Raw genomic sequence first — 14,771 nt, 5'->3', positions numbered from 1 at the left:
CTTCCACCCCAGACAATAATGGGATATTGAATAAGACTGAAAAATGGACAAATAAACAGTTCGTGTTATTATTAGACTAGTACTGTTATTATTATTATTATTATTATTATTATTATTATTATTATTATTATTATTATTATTATTATTATTATTATTATTACTATTATTATTATCATTATTATTATTATTATTATTATTATTAATATTATAATTCTTTTCGCTCTCTGCTTTCGTATTGCTGTGAATACTATGAATCAGTTTCAGAATTGTTCGAATAGCGGAACCCTCTGAATACCGATTACCGACAGCACGACCTCCTTGTGAGGATTACGTGTGTTACTTCTGACTAAATAATTTAATATCTAGGAGAAACATGAAATAAGTGTAAAGCCCATCATCAGCATAGTTTGTTATAGCATCTCCATAAATTACAGACAAAGCAAAAGAATATTCACGTTTTCACCTTGATTCGAGTATGAAGAAACTGTTACGTTTTCCGAGTATGTGTTGATGTATAATTTCTCCGACATTTCAGAGCTGCCTCTAAGTTCCGTTCTCAGTAGTTATTGCCCAAAACAAGAAACGTGATCAATAATGACTTGTGCTATTAAGGATATACAGGGTGAACCGTGAGGGATGTCATTAATTTCAGGGGGTTATTCTTTGAGATATTTCGAACAAAAAGTTTTATAAAACTTTGCTCTTTTTTGCTTCTTTTCGAGAAAAAAATATTTGTTTTATATGAAACACTTCATCACGTAGGCTACTTCGGGAATGCTATTAAATTAATTCCCAATATGCTCAATCAATTTAATGGACCAATGTATTATGATAATAATTAATGATTGAAAGAATTTCAGTTTTGTCCTTTAAATGTTCTCTGATCCGAACAAATCGCACACCTAGTAAAGTACTGTCTAAGTCAAAAAATCGCATATTATTTTCGTAAATTATTTCCAACGCTGTTATACTAACTAGAAGTACGAAATTCTAATAATAATAAAATTGTATATTATCCCAGGTTTCTGTACCTTTTTATTAAAATATTATATCTTTATAAATCACAATTTTCGAGTTGCGACACCATTTTATTTGGAGTACGAAGTGTAACTTCGTTCTGCAAAGGAATTTTAAAATGTAATGCAGTGTGACAACGCTGTAAATGTTACTGCTCGCAGTGAAGTAGATAACTTACGTAGCCTAGGTACACGTTTGCGTTTATGAGAGTTGTGAAGGAGACAAGAAGAAATGTGAAAGGTAAGCATAAACATAACGTGAACAATTGAGTCTAAAGACAGCTAGGGAAATTTTATTTCCTTTATGTTTATCGGTTACGACTTTAAAAATTACAGTGAAAGGAAAATATTTGTAATTGGCTGAAGAAAATGCTTCCAGTAAGCGGAGATTATTAAATCAAATTAATTTGTATAACGTAAAATAAGTTTATGCTCGACCATGCCGAAATATAGTAATTATACACCTGGTAGCAGTCCTTTAATGCATGTCATTAAAGTACACCTGTTCATTAAAGTTCAGGTTTTCGATTATTCTCGGATATGCAATCGAAAGACAACTAGCAAAAGTCACGCAAGCTGGAAATCCAATACTGTCGCAGAAGGTTATGTTCTGTTAATATAATAATTACCGTTAATTGTAAATAATATTCAAATAAATTCAACTTGTCATCTCGTTTTTCAATGTCGAATTCAATTTCAAGGTTATATCAAGTTTAACGTTTATCTTACTAGATTATATCACGGTCGTCGACATTCGTTGCCCGGAAAAAAATCAATACTTTCGCGTCTGCGCAGATCTCACAATTTACGAGATTGCACAAGGTTAGTTCGCTCCCCAGTCACATAAGAATAACATGAATACTTATGAATAATTTCAAGTTAGAAATATGGTCGAGCATAAAAAGTCGTATGAAACTTGACTATAATGGTAATTAAGACGCTCGTATGAAAATTATGAAACTCGCTTCCGCTCGTTTCATAAACATCCTCGCGTCTTAATTACTGTCATTATAGGCTAGTTGCATAATGTACTATTTTCTTATTGCTTATGTTCACCGCATATATTATTAATATTAAATCTAATGGTTTAAAAACTATTTTTTTTGTTCGTTGAACATGAAATAAGCATACCGTGTTTTACATATTTTTTCTGCGGATTTTTAAGTCTAGTAATATTTCTAAATTTGGTTTCAAATAAGCATATTGTCTGTGTTCTCTGAGCATTTAGTTAAAATTACGTTATTTTAAATCTTCCAAGTTATTTTGTTTAACATGGAATGAGCATTATTTATTCTCCATTTTCTAACACAGTTAAAAAAAAGTACAACGATATAACTTACCATTTGTATTTTTCTTAAGATTTCAAAATCACTGCAAAAGGCAATGAACTCTCACTTCTCTATGAAGGGGTTTTTCAGAGGAACACAACAACGTAATATTCATTCCCTAGTGATTACAGCATTGGATGATCGCATAATTTATGTCTTTTAAAATGCACGTTTTTTTCTGGAAAACAATTCAAATCACAGGAAAATGGTATAATACTTTTTTTGCTTTACTAAAGGAATCATACACCAGAATGAATGACATTACTTATGGTTCACCATGGATATAGCTATAAATTCATAAAATTTCGAGAAATCATACTACTGCATATACCTAAATACAACGGATATAACTTTTAAGATGGTGGATTTATATGGTGACTTTTATTAAAATTGTGTTCGAATAATATTTTATATATGTCACTGAATTTTGTTACTCAGAATTTTATTACACGGGTTCATAATTTTACACACAAAATTTTTTCTCCCCTTGTACGGAGGAGGGACCCGAAGGCTTGCACTGCAGCCTGAGGCTTATTGTGCTTACCACTCTTATTCTGTGAATGATTGGGTAGCCGAACGGCCACGTTATTGCACAAGTACACCACGCCGAACCGTCAACTAACAGAACCTTTACAATTAATATTCATTTTAGCATTTACAACATAATAGCGGTGTGAAATATATACGAATATTTGAGAAAAATACTTGCCTTAAAAGATGGCGAGTCATGGACTCCCCGCCAATTGTGTTGTCAAACATACGTTCATGTAATTGTGCGTAAACCTGGCAGAAAAATGTAGGCCCCATGATTAAGGCTGGGTAGAAATGTGTCAGGCATAAGTAAATCTCTGGAAGATGGCTGTACAGGAACCACCTAATAAAACAAATTTTACTGTAATCTATGTGCAAAATATGAACCACATTTCAATTTTTAACTCAGTTGCAAATACTGAATTACGTTCCACTGCGCCCTATATATATATATATATATATATATATAGAGAGAGAGAGAGAGAGAGAGAGTACTATATATATGTGGCCAATTATTTTGAGAGCATGTTTACTGGTTCTGAGGATGAAAAAAGTTCATGTGAATCGAGGTGCAAACACTCTTCTCATACAACTAACAAACAGCCTTCAATCTCCATAATTGTTCACCCTTCGCAATTGATACTTAGAGCAGTGGTCGTCAGCACTCGCTGAAATGGGTAAAGGATAAGCGGTGCCGTCCCGTGTGCCCCGTTGTGCCACAGGAAGAGGTAGAGAGCATACCCGCTATCAGCTACGAGTGCACCATAGTGCAGTATATTCTCCGCGGGTAAGAGACGCTAGCCCCAGGGTGCTCTGTGCTGATGACCGCTGAGTTAGAGTATGTAAAGTGTCACGGAAGGTGATACATTTTACTTCCCCGTGTGGTTGGACCGTAGGGGAGGAACAGGCTAAGGCGTGTTTACATTCTCCTGTACAGTCTTAGAAAAAAGTTCAGAGGACGAACGACCTAATTCACAAGAGAACGACTAGTTGACATAATAAAATTAGTTTTGCTTCGTTGTATGTCCCATCATGCGCACTGCCTCCTTTCTGGGACTTATTTTCTGTGCAACAAACCTTTTTGTAATACTGTACATCACATAAAATGTTGAAACTATTCTGTTTCAACAGCTCTTGCGTCAGAAAACAAAAGGAAGTAAGCGCCAAAACATGGAAGTTTTTTAAGTTGGTTATTTAACGACGCTGTATCAACTACTAGGTTATTTAGCGTCGATGAGGTTGCTGATAGCGAGATGGTGTTTGGCGAGATGAGACCGAGGATTCGCCATAGATTACCTGGCATTCACCTTACGGTTGGGGAAAACCTCGGAAAAAACCCAACAAGGTAATCAGCCCAAGCGGGGATCGAACCCGCGCCCGAGCGCAACTTTAGACCGGTAGGCAAGCGCCTTAACCGACTGAGCCACGCCGCACAGTGGTTCCAAATACAAATCTAGCAGGACAAAATTAATAACTCCTCTCGTTTCTAACAGATTTTCATAAAATTTTGTATGCAGGTTACAAATGGCATTTTGCATTTGCGTGTAAACTCTGATTACGATTGGATAAAATAAACCATCCTTTTACAGGGGTTGAATTTTAAAGAATTATAATAATTTTACAAAACTGATTTTCTCAGGGATTGGAACGAAATCACAAATGCATTATATACTTTCTATTTGATTTTAATGTGTGAAAGATGCTAAAAATACACAACAGTCGTACATATTGAGTCAAATATCATTTAATTTTTTTGATAAAATAGCCTACATATTAATACAATTTTAACAAAACCGCTAATTCTGGTTAAATAAACCTACATTTGAAATATTTACAGATATTTGAGGGAGTTATACTCTATTAATTTTCAAACATCATCGTCATCATCATCATCATCATCACCATTGTCCACACCTGTGGAGTAACGGTCAGCTCGTCTGGCCGCGAAACCAGGTGGCCGGGGTTCGAATCCCGGTCGGGGCAAGTTACCTGGTTGAGGTTTTTTCCGGGGTTTTCCCTCAACCCAATACGAGCAAATGCTGGGTAACTTTCGGTGCTGGACCCCGAACTCATTTCACCGGCATTATCACCTTCATTTCATTCAGACGCTAAATAACCTAGATGTTGATACAGCGTCGTAAAATAACCCAATAAAAAAATAAATAAAAAATCATCATCATCATCACCATCGTGATCCTGGAGCAGTCTCAGTGGGTCTACATCAGAAAATACACTTTTTCTACTCATTTGGCGTTAGATACGAAGACTGCTTACCACCGGGCCATAGGAAATTCCATCAAATCGATCGTCGTATCAGCTCTACAAAATTTGCGCGCGTGATAAGCTTATTCCCTGAAATTCTTGTAATTATTATTTCGGACTTCTTTGGGGTCCTCGGACATCATCCCAACAGAAGTACGACTTTCTTTATCAACTGCGCACCATGGGTAAGTATTTTATGCACACTTTGCGGCATGTAATACCACTTATATTTCTGGATGTATAATTCTACAGTGCCCAAACAGTATTTTTTTTTTCAAACTCTCCAATATTTGTACCCACTGGCGATTGTTTTAAGCAGTGGTCGGCAAAGATTACGTCATATAAAATGCAGCCAGCAGCCCGTAATACACAGCGAAGGGGAATGTGGTAGAGAAGGATATCCAGATTGCTTAACGTTGAATGAACAAGTGTTGGCTAAGGGGATGGAAATCATGGCTTACCCCTCCGCCCTGCTTGTATATTAAGGGACTAATTAGCGAGTTACGAAATGATGACCACTGGTTTTAAAGATGGTTCCAAATCACCGAATCAAGCCTTCATTTACGCCAGTAGTTTCTGATGCCAAACCTGGATCTTCAAAGAACCTCCGCGCGCTAATCCCGTCATTAGTCGTACCAAATTCTGGTTTGGGAATGTCGACAAGAAGTCTCATTTCTTTACGTAAGCGATCTTGTTTTCTTTTCTTTCATTCATTTTCGTGACCCTTTCTGAGTAAAAACTTAACACTTGCTTTACAATTTCTGCTGCATCAGGCCTGTATGTTGATCTCAAATCCATTTCTGCGACAAGAGCAATCTCATCAACCGAGTGTGTTTCCAGCAGAGGCTTCAGCTTCCTTTTGTGACTTTTCTCAGCACATTCATGAAACGGCTTTTATGGACGATTTTTGTTTCTTCGTTTCTAGACACAGTGTATTTAAAAAAAAAAGTCATTTTAACACTTAACCAATCCTTGTATTTCCTTAAGAAAATTTTTTAATACATAGAGGCAATTAGACCGTTGCTCTTTAAGTTTCATTCAGAATTCAGCACTTTTTTCTGCACTAATTTACTATCACGTCCCTCAGAATCTCCTAAACCATTTTAATTAACACATACTCAAACACACAGGCTAATCTTCTTAAAATAATATTTTCTTTTCACGAAATGTCAACTAGTTCTCTTCTCGGAATTCCGTACACCATCACTAAAATATAAATAAAAGGAGAAGGTGGTTGAAGTTGGTTATAAAACCTTTATAATTACATACCTAAATGACTAATGTAAATGCTGAACCTGCTCTGACAATGGCCTTTTGTGGCCTTTGCTTTTGCGGGCCTGCTACAGCAAATAAAATTTTAAAAATTTTCATGGAACACTTCTCTGTGTATTAATGAGTATTATAACTAAATAACACAATGTTGAAGTTCGAAAATGCACTAAAAATGTAGGGAAATACCTATAGTTTTATTCATCGAAACTCGAAGAGGATTGGCAATATATTATATCTTCACACATCGATGTTCCGAAGGTAACTTGCCGGGCGATGCTAACGAGAATAGAATGTCTGTGCTTAACACTTGACTTGTACCTGCTCCTGCGCAGACCACAATAATTTTTATGGAAAACTGAATACGAATCGTAGATACACGACTATTTAGGATTATAGAACTGCAATATTTATATTGTTTTGAAGCTCAAACTTTTACACCTTTTGTCCAGTCAGATTTGAGTTTGGAACCACTGTGCCTCGCCGGTGGCTAACATGGAAGTTTAGGTTATGGTTGGTAATGTGATGTGTACGTATATTTCAGTTGAAGTTTAATCATGGTTTTGTAATAAAAATTACCTGTCCTTACATCTAAATAAAACGTCATGAGATTCGTTCTAAAATCCTTACTCAGCTAAAAGCATGAAGTATTGGGAGGAGAATGTAGGAGAGGCCAGCGAACTTAAAGGGCACAGATCATACAAGGGGTAAGATCGAGCGAGTGAAACAGATCCGCTTCTTCAAAGCAGACTTCCGTTCTTGTCACGCTCGGCAAACTTGAACCGAACATAGAGCTTGAAATGCACGACACTAGTCTCGGATCAATTTGCCGCTAATTTCAGACTCTAGAGAATTTTAGACAATGACAATTTTTCCTAAATAAAAGAAAGAAAAATTTGGATTACAATGCGTGAACGAGCTGTCAGTAATTTTTTTTAACAAAAACTAATTTTTACACAAGAAGCCTTTCAGATGTCTAACTCTATCCCAAAATTCATTGACCTAAGTATACTCATTCTGGAGTAATTAATTTTCTCCTAAAAAAATATAATTTTTCAATAACTTTTCATAACAGAAAAACTGTTACATAATTCACAGTTTGAAACATAGAGAGATTGAGTTAACAGTAAAAAAAAACTTAATTTTTCACAGGCATTTGGTCTCTTATAAATATCAGGGGGTTTCACGTAAGTATAAGGACAGAAGTGAAATATCACTTTTGAAGGGGTATCATAAAACGTTTGGTAGAAACTGTAAATGTAGAAGTAAGAAGTGTAATAAAAATGCGTCTATATAAAACGTACTGGAGCTAAGAATGAAAATAAGAGAAAAGAAAAATGGAAAAGGCTTTAAACATAAACCACTATTATACAGTCACTTAAAACGGGACACAGTATTTTATATGACAAATAATTTGTACTTCTATATTAAACACGATGGTGGTAAATAATTAGGGGAGAGTTGGGTAGTATCGGACATCGGGTAATATCGGACAGTGGGTTTGTTTCATCTACAGCCAGATGATAGTACCTGAATGACATGGTTACGTTTCTGTGATGTCGTATACAGAAACGTAACCATGTTACTCAGGTACTACCATCTGGTGGTAGATGAAACAAACGCACTGTCCGATATTATCCGATGTCCGATACTACCAAACTCTCCCCTATTCAGTTTTAGAGTAGGATAATATTTTAATAAAATATTTCGACTTAATGTGTTATAATATGTAAGAACCTAATAGCATATAGAGACGTATAAATAGAGATACTATATGGAAGTGAATACAAGTAGGTATACTGTTACCTTCCGTAATTGTACGTGTACAACGGATCCTCTTCTCCAGTGGTCGCTTTTCGTTCACTGGGCGTCTCGTAAATTGTCCCATTGAAGTAAGTAACAAGAAGTACGCCCAGTTCATATGACAAATACTTCTCCTAGGAGAAATAAATGAATTTAATTCAAATTATGAATGTTAGTAATATAACAGTACAATAACAGTATTGTTGGACACTGACATAGTTGAGGCAGTATTGCGTGTTCCTGCTGATCAGGAGATTCGTTCGGGTCTGCGTTCGATTTCTGCTTGGCTGATGACCTGTACCCTTGGCGGAGATTAATAGAAATTTTGGAGAATACAATTTTATTATATTGGAATTGAAGTATTAAATCAGTATGAATATTACTTTCCAATTAATTAACATTAAACGTTCGTTGGATTCCGGTAAAGTTGAGGTATAGCCAGCGAATAGGGATTATAAAGAATGGACACTGAGCGAATTTTCCTGTGTTTTGTTTCTCTGTGCGCCAGCATTTAGTTCCACTTTCAAGCGCTAGAAGTTAGTGTAATCGAGCATTCGCTAAGATAATAATTGAATATAGAGTTGAGACACAGGATCCAAACATCGCCTACCTTATTGCATAATCCAGTAACGTTTTGCTTCAAATAAATTCAAGCTAACAGCTTTTCCTTATTTCTCAGTGGCAAACTAGTTGTAATAATATATATTTTTTATATTTCAGATATAATAAATTATATTATAAAATAGTATAATACATTATAAAATTAAGTATCTAATTCGTTTAATATTTGTATATAATATAATATAGGTATATGGTTTCACTTCTCATAAGAGTTTTGTTTTTCTATTTTCAGTGCTATCAAATCATTATATATTTTAATTGTTGTTGGGGTCAACGTCTCAACTCTCATTATAAAGGAACTCTAGAGTCTAGACGTGACAGTTAATGACGGATTTATTCTTTTAAGGATCCAATTTATTTTAGTTGAGTACATAATGTACCTAGATGTATTAATTATATGTGTTATATTTCCGCTGTGTCAACTGCTAGCTGGTGTGATGTCAGCGCCAACTCTAGGGAGAAAGCAGAATCTCACGCTTTAGCTAGCTTGAAGGTCATTAAAATCAGTCCGGCTACATCAAAGGTACCGGCGCGAAGTGTCCATTCTTTATAATCCCTATTCTCTGGTATGGCCAACAGACAATAATGTTGGACTGAGACTGTATTTAACACACATTCATTAAAAAAAAACTAAAAAAACTTGCAGCCCTCAAATTAACACTTTCAAATTATTAGTGAAATGTTGAATTCTCCGTCTTTTGAGTTCACTAATATAATCAAAACACAGAATACCTTGTAATGTAGCCTACTTGGATACATAATAAATTCAAGTGAAAAAGAAATCCGAAAAACTCAGAATATGAAATTCGTTACAAAACGACGCAATAGTGATAATTCACGAATGTGGTCATATTTCGCTATTAGAACTCTATTTCACGTAATCTTAATCTTACGATGTTTGGTGACGTATATACGTCCGTTGATGTGACATATTAATGAATTTAATACTATTATAGTCACAATCATGCCATGGTATGAAAAAAAAATTTCACAACCTCAAGCGGGAATCGAACCTGCGACTTCATGTACTCCGGTCAGGCGCTCTACTACTGAGCTATACCATGGCGCGATTGTGACTATAATAGTATTTAAATTCATTAATATGTCACATCAACGGACGTATATACGTCACCAAACATCGTAAGATGAAGATTACATTTGTAAAGTTTCTTCACACCCATAAGCAGTGCTGACTAGATCAGACGCTATGGACAGTACTCTATAACAGAGTCGCCAGTATGAAAGGATAAATTCCAAGCCTTTGGCGTGAGACGAAATCGATAGCTCAGTGGTAGAGCGCCTGACCGGAGTATAGAAATTCGCAGGTTCGATTCCCGCTCGAGGTTGTGAAAGCTTTCTTTCATACACTCATACCATGGCATGATTGTGACTATAATAGTATTTAAATTCATCTATTTCACGATTTGTCGCGATTCTTTTATCCGCATATTACTAATCAGAATCACTTAATTCGTAAAGATTAGTAAAAATCTATTTATATCTATTATGTCGTGATTTTTGCGATCTCTATAAATACACGGCCCTGGATATATGGATCATATGCGAAGAAAAAGAGGAAGGTAGATAATAGGAAAGATTAGAGAATGCTGGATTTGCAGTGAAAACCAGCCATTGCACAGAAATCTATCAATGAATGAATCTCTGTATGTTGTCTACCACAACTCTTCACGTGTCCGTCGGGCAAGGAAGATTGTTATAACTACCGTGACATTTATGGAAAATTCAGGAGTCGTTTATAATCCACTACCACACAAGCTTACGGCCGCTGTAGCAAACGAAATCTGCTAGCAGTGAAGTAAATAGTACAGAGTAAAGTGTGTTTCAGAAATATGCTTGCGTTTTCCATAGAAGCGAGAGCCTATATTATTGAAGCTTATTTCCAGGGGCAGGTATTTATGGAGATTAATTTTATCATTTGTGTTTTTTTAATATTGGTGTCGGCGGAGATTATTGGAGATTGATTTGTACTCTTGTTGGATATTAATGGAAATTTTGGAAAGTACAACTATTTTGAAATTGGAGTATTAACTCATTATGAATATTACTTTCCAAATAATTAACATTAAAGATTCATTGGATTCTGGTAAAGGTACGGTATGGCCAATAGACAATATTTGTTGGATTGGGACTGTATTTAACACACATTCATTAAAAACGAAAAAAAAAACTTGCAGCACTCAAATAATACTTCAAATTATTAGAGAAATATTGAATTCTCCGTCTTTTGAGTTCACTAATGTAATTAGAACAACTGGAATACCATGTAATGTAGCCTACTTGAATGGGCAACAAATTCAAATGAAAAAAATGTCCGAAAAAAAGAACTTAGAATATGAAATTCGCTATAAAACGACACAATAATAATAATTCGCGAATGTTGTTCATATTTCGCTATTAGAACTCTATTTCGCGATTTGTCGTGATTGTTTTATCCGCATATTATTAATCAGAATCACTTAATTCGTAAAGATTAGTAAAAATCTATTATATATCTATTATGTCGTGATTTTCGCGATCTCCGTAAATACCCTCCCCTGCTTATTTCGCACAGGTACGGTGTGTAGCATGACTGAATAACTTTATTTGTGTGGACTGTGCAGAAGTGAAGATTAGAGTTACCGAAAGTACGGTAATATGCTGAATAAAGTAGCCATTTATAATGAATAAAACCGCCTGAGGAGTTGAGTTTGTGGAAAAAAATGTTACTACTCTACTGTATTTTGGTAAAATACCGTAAAAGTAATGATCAAACTGAAAATCCTAATATCGTATTTCCCTGTAACATAAATGGATACACTACTTTTCTCTCCTCCTATAACTAGTAAAATGATTTGTTTACATATTGCACTAGTAACACCAAACTCCTGTAATGGAACGGGGTAACTGTTTCCGAGTATAGCCAGGTTAATGTTAAAAATGTTGGTAAAAATAAAGTGATGTCCCTGTACAAATATTGAGACAAAACGCGAGAAACGCCCGCCACGGAGGACGATCGATTCTGCGCCATGCAACCACATTCAATACATGTCGAGACGGAGATAACGAAATTAAAATTGTGGAATGTCACTGGAATGACGAGAATTGTATGGGAGAAATCCGAGAGAAGCCCTCAGGACCTTGGGCTCGCCTATCACACATACAACTCCGCCATCACCGATATTTGAACTCGGACTTGTGGGCGTTGTTAACCAGCGCTGCCACCGGCGTAGCTCAGTCGACCAAGGCACTTTTCTGCCGCTCCGGAGTTGCGCTCGAGTGCGGGTTCGATTCTCGCTTGGGCTGATTACCTGTTGGATTTTTTCCGAGGTTTTCCCAAACCGTAAGGCGAATGTCAGAAACACTCTAATATTCAATCAACAGATAGGTTCAGGAAGATTTGAAACCCCGAAGGATTTTGAACATCTTGGGTCAGTAATAGCCAATGATAAAAAAGAATGGACAGATATACAAACACGCATGACGAAGGGAAATCAAACATACTTTGCATTATTGGCTATCCTGAAATCAAGATTTGTAGGCCTACATAGACTAAGAAAACTAAATTTCGAATCTATAAAACAATGATTAGAACGGTACTCTGTTATGGATGTGAAACTTGGGTAATGAATAATAAGATAGAATCAGCCTTAGGTGCATTTGAAAGAAAGATATTGAGGTGGATAGTTGGATCAGTTAATGAAAATGGACAATGGAGGATAAGGTATAACCACAGTCTACTATATACAGTCACGAAACTTGAGTTTTGAGGGTGCTAGAAACAATAGACTGTGACGGTACTATTTTGCATTGCCTGTAATGAGGCGATATTAGCGATCCTAGTGGTGAGCAACTATCTAATGTTTGCATTTATTTACTACGTATTGAGCTTCGCGACTGTATATACTAGACTGTGGTATAACCAGGACGTAATGGAACAATATCGAGATATGGATGTAGTGACACACATCAAACTCCGAAGATTGGAATGGGCTGGGCATATCAACAGAATGGAGAACTAGAGGATACCTAGGAAATTAATGGAGGGAAGGATATATGGTAGGCAAAAGACCGATAGGCAGACCGAAGGATAGATGGGCCGATGCAGTTAGAGAGGATGCTAGACAAGTTTTGGGAGTAATGGCATGTAAGAGAACATCACTGGACAGATCTGATTGGAAGAGGAGAATAGAGGAGGTCAAGGCCCGATTTGGGCTGTAATACCATAGAAGAAGAAGAAGAAGAATGTCAGGTAATCTATGGCGAATTCTCGGGCTCATCTCGCCAAATACCATCTCGCTATCACCAGACTCTTCGATGTTTAATAACCTAGTAGTTGATACAGCGTCGTTAAATAACCAACTATAAAGAAACAGCGCTCTGGCAACTGAGATACCAAGGCTGCTGTAATTTTAAATTACTCCAATCCAATTCTTATCATCACAAAGTAATTTCTGTTATTTTCTGCTATTACTCTGTAAGTGCAACTTATATGCAAAAATAGTTAGCCTACTTACTTGTTCGGGCACACCCCTTGACACAAGGAACACGAAAGCAGCCACCGAATCCTGAAGCGAAGCCTCATTCATTGTTATTAACGGAATGCCGATGTATGGTTGCAATTCACCAGTAGGTATTTCTTCTAGGGTCACAGACTTTGTTACTGCATTCATTAGTGTCTGAAAATATATTCAAGCATGGAATAGTTATTTACTCCAAAAAGTGGATAATCTTGATAATTATGGCATGAGTGAATGTTTGTCGCACGAACAATAGTTCGTGCGACAATTTTCACAAGTGTCGTAATAGGTTTATCCACGAGTTGGGTACAACACTTTATGGCAACTTAGCATTATAAATTGTAGGAAAGAAATTGCGAAAGAAATTCAATTCGGGATCACATAGCTGTGAAAAATTGTCTTCATATGTTCGTATAGATTAGTTGCGCCTGGTATTCCCATTGAGTAAAGTGTAATGGATGACCTTGCAGGTTATGTTACAATGGCTCCTTTATTTTGTTAATATAGGTTCTCCGAATCACAGAACTGTTTTATGTGATATTACAAAAGTGATACAAAATTATTACAGATTTGAAATAATTTATACATTAACTTCTGTCCTGCATTTCATTTCTTGTTACACGGCGCGTAGAAGATAGTCAGACGAGCTGCATGCATCCCGATACAAGCGTTCCGGTATTGCGTCATAAATCGAATACTTCATTGTTTTTATAAGCACGTGTGCCATAATAAGGCGATTATGAACGATATTCGATGTAGTAACAGCCGGTTTACAATGCTAGGGAGGAATAAATGTATTGTGTGATGTTAAATTCATACTAAAATATGTGACATGAATGTTGTTATTCTCTCTCATGTGATATTATTATTATTATTATTATTATTATTATTATTATTATTAAATAGCAATTGTACCTGAATAGAGGACTCACGGTGCGGTTGGAAACGTGTCTGTCTTACGTGTGATAAGTAAATTTGAAAACTTTATTTATGCTCGACCATGCCGAAATGTAGTAATTATACACCTGGTAGCAGTCCTTTAATGCATGTCATTAAAGTACACATATTCATTAAAGTTCAGGTTTTCGATTATTCTCGGATATGCAATCGAAAGACAACTATCGAAATGTCACGGAGGCTGGAAATCCAATACTGTCGCAGAAGGTTATGTTCTGTTACTATAATAATTAGCGTTAATTGTAAATAATATTCAAATAAATTCAAGTTGTCATCTAGTTTTTCAATGTCGAATTCAATTTCAAGGTTATATCAAGACTAATGTTTATCTTACTATTATCAAGGTCGTCGATATTCGTTTCCCGGAAAAAATCAATACTTTCGCGTATGCGCACATCTCACAATTCATGAGGTAGGCTATTGCACTCACTCACATAACAATAACATGAATACTTACGAATAATTTC

Source organism: Periplaneta americana, chromosome 10 (genome assembly GCF_040183065.1).
Source record: "Periplaneta americana isolate PAMFEO1 chromosome 10, P.americana_PAMFEO1_priV1, whole genome shotgun sequence".
Classification (NCBI taxonomy): domain Eukaryota; kingdom Metazoa; phylum Arthropoda; class Insecta; order Blattodea; family Blattidae; genus Periplaneta; species Periplaneta americana.
The sequence above is the reverse complement of the archived record's forward strand: the minus strand, read 5'-3'. Positions refer to the sequence as shown.